The 11,225-nt window shown below is 40.6% G+C and overlaps 1 long non-coding RNA gene across 1 annotated transcript; it reads right to left on the minus strand.

Annotated features, from left to right (window-relative positions):
* Positions 1–10,398: 10,398 nt before the first annotated feature.
* Positions 10,399–10,819, minus strand: LOC118567061. Its single transcript, XR_004933448.1, has 2 exons — positions 10,666–10,819; positions 10,399–10,492 (listed from the first exon to the last, which is right to left on the minus strand). It is a non-coding gene; the product is annotated as an uncharacterized LOC118567061 (long non-coding RNA).
* Positions 10,820–11,225: the final 406 nt, after the last annotated feature.

The following is an 11,225-nucleotide window of genomic DNA, read 5'->3' on the forward strand; positions in this document are numbered from 1 at the left end:
GAAACAGTAACATTAGGTAAGGCACTTATTTAAATAAGGCAATATGAAATGTCTAGATATAAATTTTATGGCACAGGTAATTAATTTTTAGGATTTTGAGCTCTCAGTCAGAAATATCTGAAGCACAATGTAAGTTAGTTATTGATGATGTTACTGTTGTAAAAACACCAGCTTAATCATAGAATGTGATATTCAGACACATTGTGTTTTAAAAGATTTATCAAATATTAAATCAGGCCCTGGTGCAGGCAGGCAAAACTTGCAGAAGTCTGGAGAGGCGAGCAGCCTGGCAGACAGGACTGAAGCTTGAGAGAGGTCTGTAAGGCAGGCTTTATAGCCGATAGATCCAAAGTGTTTGGATCGGGTGGTTGTGAAACAGTTCAGGTAGATGTCCAGAAAACAGAAGCCGATGAGGTTTCAGATTAGGGCAAGGCAAAACAGGGAAATCCAGGAAACGAGAACTTGGTCAGGAAATTGGCAAGGCAGGCGTAGAGCACTGGACATCAACTCACTCTGTGGCTTTCAATAATCTGACATCGACTGTCTGTGGAACCTCAGTATATGAAGGCAGAGAAACAGGTGCAGAAAGTTGGCTTGATTGTGCTGCAACAGCAGAACTCACAGGTGCAGGAAAGGATCTTGATCACCATGTTGCTGGAGAGTGACAGAGCATGCAGACAGCTGAGCCACAATACGACAACTGTAGCATTTATGTTGTTTAGACTTGATGTGGAACTTATTCCATCTTCAGATTAAGGATGAATAGAGCCACAGGTTCAAAGCCAAACAATCTTTCTTAAAAGTATGAGAAACTGTATTTTTAAATAAATTTTAACAAATAAAACTCAAGATTAAGAAACAAATCTCTATTATGTTGCCTTCTTGCTCAGATCTCCACTGGAAGGAACAGTACTTATGTAGATCTCTAGTAGTTTAAATTGAAGACAAGATTAATCTTCTCTGCAGTCCTACAAATAGTTCAGAATGCTGCAGCTCATCTTTTAACTGGAACGAAGAAGCATGAACAATGTCTTCATTGGCTTCCTGCCCATCATTGCATGGATTTTAAAATGTCATTCCTCACTTTTACAGTTTTAAACGGTCTGGTTCTGTCATATCTGCACGATCCCCTCCACAGCCACACACCTTCATGATCTCTCCGGTCAGCCAGCCGGTCTCTCCTCTATGTTCTGAGATCAAAGTGAAAGCGGTGAGGTGATTGGGTTTTCACTCCAAGACGAAGGAATACCATACCTCTACACATCTGCATAGAAACATCTACATGTCTGTATAAAACTCCTCTAATTTTCCTGACCTTTGACTGAGTATGAAACACTGAAATGCTGTTTTTCTGGTAGTGTAATTGTGAGACACTTTGGTCAACTCTTGTTCTGCTCGAAAGAGCTATGTAAATAAACTTGACATCGACATGAAAACGTTTTTGTTTTTTATTGTTGCAATAAAGGTTTGACTCTTACATATCTCATCAACTCTAAAACTTGTTTTTTCTTTTCTGGACATTTATTCACCAATGGTTCAATCACATTAACAAATACCCAAAGGTGAATTGAGGAAAATGGGGCATACTAGTGAGAGTAAACACACCCTGAAATCCTTATTTCAAGTTTTTATAGATGGCAACAAAAAATTTGAAGTTGTGTCTTAAAGGTAGAGTAGACGATTTTTCTTGAAGTGAAGCCAAGAAACGCCCATGTCACTTTTTTGAATAAATGTGCATGTTACCTAAAACCTGCTCTTCATTAAAGAATCTCCCAGATACACTCGGGTCTTATTTCTTTCTGCTGAGGTCTTCCTCTTCTTCTCATAAACCTTTAACACAGTTTTTTTTCTGCAACTCTCTACCAATTTTAAAGTAGGAGCTACAATGAGCGGCTAAACTAGCAAGAAACGAGCGGACACACATTGGCGTTACATTAGCATGTTTAAATTATTGGCATGAGGGACAACCAATATATAAGATGATTCCCCGGAACTCGAAGCCGAAAGAAGATCTTCCACTGTATCTTTAATTTTACACAGACCAGATATCGCCTGCAGCATTCTGATCAATGCATCTATGAAATGTGGTTTTCAGACGCCAGACTTAGAAATCCAACACAGCTGGACTGGGCTTGCTAAAAATACTGAAGGTCCATCAGAACCAGTTCAGAGACCCCTTTGAGTGGAGCCACATAGATTTTATAATGATCACAAAGTTTAGTCTTTCCTTCATTATATTCTCTATAATTTTAGTCTGTGGACTCTATGATTATTTTTCCTTGGCAGGTAAAATCTACCATGCATGAAATATGTTTCCAAAAGGGACATTGCAACACAAATTACTGAATAAGCTGCATAAATACATTCTTACATGATATATGAACTGTTTTCACACGTGCACAGGCAGAAAAAAGGGGAAGTCTTCAAACGTCTCTCAGTAGATTGCCTACAAGTTGCACCATATGAACAACCCTCCAAAGATGCAACAGTGACTTTACATCTAAAAACTCACTAACTAAGACAGCTCGACATAGAAAGACAGTAAAAAGTGAAAGAAAGTTCTTTTCATGTGCATGCTGCTGCAAGCATCGGACTGGCTTCTCGTGGGAAGAGCTTTTTGTTGGAGGTAGAATCAGCGTATCAAAGCGAGGCCTAAATGAGACACAAAGGGATGCAAACACAGCCATGTTGCTAAATGATCAATGGCTTGTTCCAGGAATTAAAAACTGAAGTCTCGCCTCATTAGCACACAGTCTAAAACTCCAACTTCAGCCTTGTTCTGAGAACATTGCTAAAGGGCATAGCTCAAACTGAGAAACAGTGAAACACAGCAAAGAAGAAGAAATGATTGAAACATTAAAGGATTTAAAGTGAATTTTACCGCCGCTTTGAGCAATCAGTTTAAAGCCCAGAACTGAAATGGATTTCACTTTCTCACTTTGGCTGCCGGAGTTTTTTAGCTGATTCTTGCTCACCAACTATACTTTCTAACACTAAAACTAAGTTTAAAACTGATCCCTTTAAAACCTCTAAATCATACAAGCGGGCCACAAGAATTTGCAGCAGCCCATGTCATATTGTCCTAAGAGGCTGGCCATTAGCAGGAAAGAAACTGGACCGGCTTTAACTTGTCAGGAAGCTTCAAAGAAGACTGTGTGGGCCTCTCGGAAGCCTCCCCGGCTGATGGAGAATTATTGATTGTGTGTTCAGATATCTTGAGGCACTGGTGTGTAACACTGGGGTTTAAATTCAGCCCTAATGCTCAGGCCATGCATAATTTATGTAGTTCCCATCAAAGGTAGAAGCGATGCAAACTAAAGAGGTCTCATGAAGCTTTTTGTTGAAAGTTTTCACACATCAACAAGCTTAAAGCACAGTACGGTTTCAACAGCGAAAGGTCAAAATCCAAGAGTGGAAAAATAAATAACATTTTTACCAGCTGTGTAGGGTAGCACTCGAGTATTGGCAAAAGCGTTTGATGTAGCTGAAAAAAATAATAAAACCGAGCAGGATTTAAATTATTATTTAGGGTTTACATTAGGGAACAAACCAGCTTACTACTATTAGATGTACTTTTCTCCTGACTAGGTTTTATGGTTTATCACATGCAAAATTGCTGTGAGAGCTGGGCAAATAAATAAGCAAACATACCCAGCTAATATAATGGAGGACATGATTTTCCCTCTCCTTTGCTTTCAGCCTGGCATGTTAGAGAAACATGCATTACTTGAATAATAAAAGGAACATTCACATATTGATCTGGCCGTATTGACCACCACTGCCCCCGGCTTTGCTCCTCCACACGGTAGCGACATTCATTTACACAGAGAGGCTCTCTTACTGGTAATTATGGAACTACATGGAAAAGATTTTGTTGAAGGAATAAAAGAATGAGAAACGTCTCCTCCTGCAGGAGCTGTCAGTTACACTTCAGTAAGCATCTCCCACTTTAACAGCAACGCGTGCATTTTAGAGCTAACCTGAAAGCCATGATCCAATTTTCTAGGTTGGACCCGTTCAGTTTTAATTCTGTTGGAGCACAAGCTGGAAAGCGAAGGAGTACAAAGTGCAAGTCAGAGGGGAGAAGGTAGAGACGAGACGTTGAGATTAGTTGAATTCTGCAAACATTTGAACGTCTTCAGGTAACTTTGACTTAGAGCAGGCTGGGCAGAAATGTCTGCTGCCATGGTTCTCAGACTATAGATCAACTACTACTACTGGTACTTGACCTGGCTTCAGTGGTACTAAAAGAAGAATTTTTGATTAAATAAAAACACAAAACAAATCGACTTGTCAGATGAAAGAAAATGTAAGAATGTTTCTTTTGTTCTTTTCTGTTTTTATGACAAAATACAAAAAAATGTAAAAGCTGACAGGTTGTTAGTTGGTTTAATTCCAAAACTTAGTTGAGTTGCAAATGGACCCAAGAACAAAAAAGCAAAAGCGTTTGTGAAGATCCGACTAAAGCGGATAGAGGTTCCAACACCAACGTGGGCTGAAAGTCCACTCAGAGAAGAAGAAGCCATTTCTCTGCCGGTAACATCAAAAGCCATTTTGGAATGCACTCAGGGAAAAAGGCCTTTATTTTTGGAGACATGTCCTGTGGTATAAGGAAATGGAATTGACGTGTTTGGTCACGATGACATTGTTACGTTTTGACGAAAAAAAAAGGAAATTGTACTCACAAAACCACCATTCCAACTGTGAAGTTGGCTGGCTGCTTTATGCTGTTTTGCTGCAACCTGGCTGACCGGATCAATAATGTGCACTCTCTGTTCTGCTGCACACCATCAATCTGCTCCTGACCAATCCGTTTGGGGATTCAGCAGAACTCTCCGAGCTGATTGGTCAAAGCGACACACAGTGCCCGCCTAGCGAAGGTTGGTTTTAGCCAATCATGGCATCAAATTAAAATGTAAGCAGTAAAGGTCATGAGAAACCACAAGCAGGTCTGCTAGTCAAGGAGCTTCTTTCTGTTCTTTCAAAGATGAAATTGTGGATTCTGACCAAACAGATGTAACAGCAGCAGCTACATGTGCGTCCTCCTGTGCTGCCATGTTTGTGTTGGTTCAGCTCAACAGCTCTTGCTTTCGTCACAGTGGTATGTCCCGCCTTAAACCATAATACCGTAACGGGATTGGCCCAAACCGTTCACAAACGTGGATTCTTGTGTGTTTGTGAACACACGAATACCGCCAGATTTCATCTTCCAGGTTCGCTTTGCTGCAGGAAAGGTCGACTTCACACAACAGATTGAATCGTGAGGAAAGAACATTATGTGGCAATCTGGGAGAAGAACCTCAGGAAATCCGCCAGGCAGTTAAAGCTTGGGGTATGGCAGACCTTGCAAATGCACAATGACCCTAAGCATACCGACAAATTAGTTACAAAAATGCTTAACAGCCAAAATCCCCGTAAATTACTTTGGAACATATTGTGGAAAGAAACCCAAAGTACAAATCATACAGTTTAATAAGCTTTTCTACCAAAATACTAAGAGAACATATCTTTTTATTCCATCATTTAGCAAATAGAACCAATTTTCCATCTAAAGCGGGGGTTTAAACTCACTTAATGTCAGACAGTGAGGGGAAAAAAGCGTATGTGGCTTATCATGTAGCGAATGCAAATATCTGCCAACAACTGTTTCCAAGCTGTATGAACTTTGCACAATCAGCTGTAATCATGGCGTGCCTCTGCTGAGAGGCTTCTGAAAACATCACCACATCCACAACTGATCATGCAGCCTCCCACCCTAACAGGTGGTGGAACAAGCCAAGGGTTTAACAGGTTTTTTTTTTTTCTTTCTGTTTTTGAGTTTTCATTTATTTATACACACTCCTCATTATGCCCTCAACTGTGTCTGCCGCAGCGGGAGGCCGGGCTTTGACGGTGCCCGTCCTCATTACTGGCAGGCAAGCACCTGAGAGATAAGATTCTTCCTGACACCCCCGGGCTGATTCTCACCTCCATTAACACCAGCGGGGGGTCGCCGTGATCTGATTACAGGGGAGAATGAATAAGGAAACTGTTGAGAAACAAGAGAGGAGGGAAGGGATGAGAGGTAGACATAAAGAAAAGAATCGACGGAGGACAGGAACGTGGTGGTGGTGGGGGGGGTGGATGATGAAGGAGGGCGGTCAGGTGATCGGGGTGGGGGTTGACGGCAGCGCCACTTGTCTGGAGTGCATAAGCCAGCAGCTGTGGGGCCTAATGATGGAGGTCATTGGCACTCGGTTCAGGGAGGGCGACTGGCTGTGATCGATACCACCTGATGAGGTGTCTGAGTTCTCTCTGATGTGCATCAAAATGGAATATGTTTTTCCTCCCCGCTTAATCGATGGCAAGAGTGTGAAACTAATTGGGCAAAATTGTAGGGGCATTTATCGATTAATCAAGCAGAAAAACGAGGGGAGAATACCAGGAGCCCGGGCCTCGGCATGTGGGGGCGACGGCACGGTGTTTTGATTGGTGAGGTGAATCGATATCTTGAAATCATTCTCCGGCGCATAAAAGTCACGCGGGGGCATGAAATATTTAACGGCGCCGTGGCAACAGCACCTGCAGATCTGCAGAAAGCTGAATAAAAACAGACTGGCATCAATTTTGAATGCCAGACGGATCCGAAGTGGAAATCACTGCTGTGGATGACAGGATCTTCCCTTTTCCATTCCTCTCATGCACACATCCTCTTCACTATCATGTCAGTGCGGCATGCCTGAGCATGGAGCATGCCTTTTAGATCCCTGGAAGTTTTCTCCACCGTGGAAAAAAAAAAATGTCACGGTGCTGGTTCTGTTTTACATTGTGGGAATGTGTTTGTTCATGGAGGGATATCACTCTGGGGTCCTGTGAAGGACAGGGATTGTGTGTCTATAATCTCTCGTCTCAGTAGCGCTGGACGCCTGGGGAGAGTCGGATCAGGCCACTTGATTCAGTCTTTTAGTTCCACAGCAGTGCACGTTACCAATAAAAGCCATCTCCCTTGTTGAAGAAGATGGAAATAACTTTGATGATGTGGGGGATGCAGACGCAGCCAGCAGTCCTTCACTGTTTTCCACATTGAAGAAAAACTTATACTGTTCTGCATTTGCATGTGAATTATTAAAAATATAAACAGAAACTACAGACACCCTTTAGTTTTTGTGCTTGTCTATAACCTACAGCGCCTCGCCGATGTATTTTTCATCATTTGCATTTCACAGATATTGTCACGTTGTAACCACAGAGTATTTGAGTGAAATCTTCTGTGATAGATCAGCAGAGACCAGTGCGGTAAATGATGCATGGCTCTCAACATTGTGTCCATATTCAAATTTGAAACGTGTGAGGTGGTTCTATTCTGCCTAGCTTAGTTTTAGTAGCAGATTTTTCTCAGCAATTTTTGCTCTTGTAGAGACTTAAATTTCTGCCCATTCAATGTGGACAATAAGTCAAGATCAGTCAAACTCAACATGAGAGCATCTGTGAGATAAAAAGTTAAATGTTGATCTCATCTGACTAGAGGTCCTTCGTCCACGTGTTTGCCCCCTTCATCACTTGTGGCAAACAGACTTCTTACATGCGTCTTCCTTCCACCAAGTTTTTTATTCTTGCCACTATTTCATAAAAAAACAGATTTGAAGAGCGCAGGACTAACAGTTTTCCCCACCTTTCTGCTAAGTTAAAGTCCGAATCCATCTGCCTGTAGGACTCAACCAGCACCAAATATCATGGAAGCTGTTATAACCGCAGTGTGAATAAAAGTGAATAAAACGTGTTTCATTGTCAGATGTAGGCATAGTTATTCAATAAATCCTAAACAACACATTTGCCCTTTATAAGTGGTTTTATTGAGTAACATTAATTATCATTAATATTATTAACTGACCAAATGGAAACATAATGAAATGTTGTTGAAGTCGGTTCTACACTAGTTATTTTCCTCAAATGCTGGGACAGATGAATAAACACAGTGGTTGTCATAAAATGTAATAAATATGTACACACTTCTTTTTGTTTTACAGGGATCTTTTTGTACTTTTTCATTCCTAATTTATACAAAGACTAAATTACCAAATTTACTGATTTGGTCCTTCAGTAAAAACAAAGGAGGGGCTGATTTACACAACACTTTTTAACTTTGTTATTTGCCAAAAATTTTACAATGCTGAACTATCTTCCCTCCATGATAATGCCCTACTGTTTAACCTATCACATACAATTCCTATAAGAAACATTGGAGTTTGGTGTTGTGACAAAATGTTGGCAAAAGCTAAAGGGGTTTGAATAATTTTAAAAGGCACCAGATGCTGCAGCGTAAACAGGTGAGTAAAACAAAAGATAGCAGTGAGAGTTGTTGAAGAAAACGGACCAAAGCAAATGCAGATTTCTGGATGAGGCTTGGATTTCTGGACATTCTCCTGCACGCGACGAAATGTGTTACAGAGTGATGAAATCCACAGCAACATGTGGTGGAGGAGAAAGCACGCCTTCTCAGGTCACTGAAGTGTCACGGTGGTAGAACATGTTGTGACTTCCACTCACAATTTATTTTAAGGAGATGCTAAGAGTCTGCAGGCTGCTGGGAGGTGGTAGATAACTGTCTGTTGACCTCTCAGTGGCCTCACAGCGCCGTCCGCCGACTCTCACAGCTCCAAGGCTTTCAGTGTCCATCAGCAGAAAGACTCAAAAACACATTAGTCTGAGTGGAAGTCCACTGGGTCCTGTTCTTCTGGCCCACAACAGTCCGGTTTACATACTAATGAGAGACATCCCCACAGAAAAAAGTCTAGAAAACTCTATAGGTTTGGCTCAGTTGACCCGGGGTTGGTCTGAACTTTCAGTTATTTGTGAACACACGGCGGGTTGATATGAGGCCACACCTGATGGTATTAACACTCTCAGTGCTGAAACCCGGTTATGGGCTGATAGGGAAGATAACAAGCCCTACTGTTTATGATATATTTGTACTTTGACATCTGAAGAACCAGGATCTGATTGGCACCAAAGATCCCTAAAATTCTTGGTAATGGCAATTTTCAGATTCAATACGGGGTTTTCTGGCTTAGTTTGGCTAAGAGCGGGATTTCCCAGAGAGTTTCAGCAGTTTTTACTCAGTTTTTACCATCTCCTAGCTGGGATGCCGTTTTCTGGTGGTGAAAGACCCAGGCAGCCCTGTAAAGCTCCCTACTGGTACTCTTGAATTTGTAAGTATGGGAGTGATGGATGTTTATCCATGGAAATGAACAACAAAGGACCAAGTAGGAGGTTTTTTGGAGGGGGGAAGATTCAACTTTGTTAGTTAACAGGCTTAGTTTAGCTAGTCTAATTGTAGAACTTAAAAAAATAATGTGCACATAGGAACCTAAAACAGGTGTTACTTAATTAATTGAACCCTACATTGCAGATAAATTCTAATACTGTGGTCTTGAGTGACAAATACTGAATTTTGAATTGTTCATGCTGAATATTGATAAATGTTTTCATTGATTTTGTCAAGCCCATTTTTTAGAACTGCTTTCATTGCGCTGTGCCTTTTGGGCACATCAACAAGGGGACTGTTACAGATTACAGATGCTGGAACTGCAGAGGGCAGTTTACAGAAACAACAGACACTGGAGACTCGGAGGCTGACATACTAAGATTGAACAGAATGACTGATTAGGGGTAAATGGGTCAGCTTGGTCACGTCTACATTATAGTATGATGTTCTCCACCAATGTGATTCCCTCGAATGGGTGTACACAATTGGTCTTACTTAATATCTGTGTGAGGAATGAACAGGACTCTCTGTTGTCTGGAAATCTACCCTTACGCCGTTGTTTTCTGTCTGACAGTCCATTACTAAAGCTGTAACATCCCCCCTGCTTTTTTAGATGAAATATTTTTAAGTATAATTTCTGTTTCAATAGTCTTTTTATCACTACAGAAATCTACAGTAGTAAACACCACAACTTTCAGGCAAGCAACCTGGGGGGACTACAACTGGATGCAGTAAATTCTGATCAGGGCTCAACATGGAGAAGTTGTAGCAAAGAAATGGATTTTAGCTGCTGGTTAGAGATTCTGCTTTAGAGTTAATGGATCTGACACATGAATATAATATGACAACTTGATGTTAAAACCATGAAAAAAAGTTATGTAATGAGTTTCTGCCAGATAAGAAACAATCATCATTGCAACCACAACCTTCAATGTATTTTGTTTGGATTTGATGTGATAGAAAAACGTAGTGCATAAATGTTCTTAAATGTTATACATTAGTAGGGAAATTATATATTTTTTTATCTTATTTTTATTAAAAAAGTGTGGACTTTATTTGTATTCAGCTAGTTTTAGTGTATATGTAACCCAGGCTTTCCCTCTTTAAACCTGCAGCTGGTAGAAGACACCCTATGGACTCTGCGTTGTGTTTTCTTTTGGGTGAAGGTGGGATGTGTTCCGTGCAGAAGAGGAACTGGACACAGGGCTCTTAGTTGTGGGGAGACCTTGGCGCGTTTATTTCGTCCACCTTACAGGCAGTAAACACACTGTCAGCATTCAAACATTTTCTTTTTTACAAAATATTCAAACATCACAAATACAAAATGCAATTTGTATTTAACTGGCAAACTGACCAAATAGAAATAGCTCCATATTAATGTAAAATATATTTTACACCGGGCTAGCAGAGCTGCTGCTTACCTTACAGGCAGTAAACACACTGTAAGGAATACAGCGTTCGCGCACAAAAAATCCCCTGCACTACGGTGTCCCCAGCAGGACAAACATGTTAGAATTGCGGTAGTGCCAGGAATTGCAGAAAACAGCACCCCCTTTTGGAACATTTATGCACCGCTTTACATATACTAAAGTAATTTTTTTATTTGATTGTATTATTATATTACAGTAATAAATATCGTATCAAAGTCATATTGTTATTTAAATACTGATAGTAATAAATTGAAACTGTCTAGACTTAGTAGAAATTTCCAGGTGCTTTTGGTGCAAAGAGAGTTACACTGGGCGTCTAACAAGCTGATATTAACCGGTATGATAGTCAGGCTATCTGCTGCGTAGAGCCTGCAGGCCAACTGTAATTTACTTTAATAACACTGATGGATGTGACTGGTTTATATTTTACACCATGACTTTCTTCTTTTTTTCTGTCCAGAAATTCGGAGTTTGTTTTTCTTGTGTGCGATTGGTGGATTAATTCATTTTCACTTCTTATATGAATTACTTAGACAAATCCATGAACTTTA

The sequence above is a fragment of the Fundulus heteroclitus genome, chromosome 19 (assembly GCF_011125445.2).
Source record: "Fundulus heteroclitus isolate FHET01 chromosome 19, MU-UCD_Fhet_4.1, whole genome shotgun sequence".
Classification (NCBI taxonomy): domain Eukaryota; kingdom Metazoa; phylum Chordata; class Actinopteri; order Cyprinodontiformes; family Fundulidae; genus Fundulus; species Fundulus heteroclitus.